The sequence below is a fragment of the Notamacropus eugenii genome, chromosome 2, assembly GCF_028372415.1.
Source record: "Notamacropus eugenii isolate mMacEug1 chromosome 2, mMacEug1.pri_v2, whole genome shotgun sequence".
NCBI lineage: Eukaryota > Metazoa > Chordata > Mammalia > Diprotodontia > Macropodidae > Notamacropus > Notamacropus eugenii.
In genome coordinates this window covers 4100570-4101477 of record NC_092873.1, presented here as the reverse complement: position 1 = coordinate 4101477, position 908 = coordinate 4100570, and the positions used below count along the sequence as shown (strand labels likewise).

Below are 908 nucleotides of genomic sequence, written 5' to 3'. Positions count from 1 at the left end.
TGACCTCAACTCCATGGTTTATATGTTTCAATATGACTTCACCCATGGCAAGTTCAAGGGCACTGTCAAAGCTGAGAATGGGAAGCTGGTGATCAATGGAAAAGGCATTACTGTCTTCCAGGAGAGGAATCCCACCAATATCAAATGGGGAGGTACTGGAGCCGAGTATGTTGTAGAGTCCACTGGAGTCTTTACCACATGGAAAAGGCTGGGGCTCACTTGAAGTGTGGAGCCAAGAGGGTCATCATCTCTGCCCCTTCTGCTGATGCCCCAATGTTCGTGATGGGAGTGAACCATGAGAAATATGATAATTTCCTTAAGATTGTCAGTTATGCTTCCTGCACTACCAACTGCTTGGACCCCCTTGCCAAGGTCATTCATGACAACTTTGGCATTGTGGAAGGACTCATGACTATAGTCCATGCCATTACTGCTACCCAGAAGGCAATAGATGGCCCCTCTGGTAAGCTGTGGCATGATGGGCGTGGTGATGCCTAAAACATCATCCCTGTTTCCACTGGTGCTGGTAAGGCTGTAGGCAAGGTCACACCTGAGCTGAATGGGAAGCTCACAGGCATGGCTTTCCGTGTTCCTACTCCCAAGGTATCTGTTGTGGACCTGAACTGTCTCCTAGAGAAACCTGTCAAATAAAACGATATCAAGAAAGTGGTGAAGCAGGCATCAGAGGGACCCTTGAAGGGCAGCTTGGGCTACACAGAGGACCAGGTTGTATCCTGTGACTTTAACAGCAACACCCACTCTTCAACCTTTGATGCTGCCTCTGGTATTGCCCTCAATGACCACTTTGTCAAGCTCATTTCTTGGTATGACAATGAGTATGGTTACAGCAACCGTGTAGTGGACCTCATGGTCTACATGGCCTCCAAGGAGTAAAGTGGAAAGCCATG

At 48.2% G+C, this 908-nt stretch overlaps 1 pseudogene; it reads left to right on the top strand.

Moving 5' to 3' along the window:
• LOC140523340 (glyceraldehyde-3-phosphate dehydrogenase pseudogene) lies at nt 1–908 on the top strand (annotated as a pseudogene).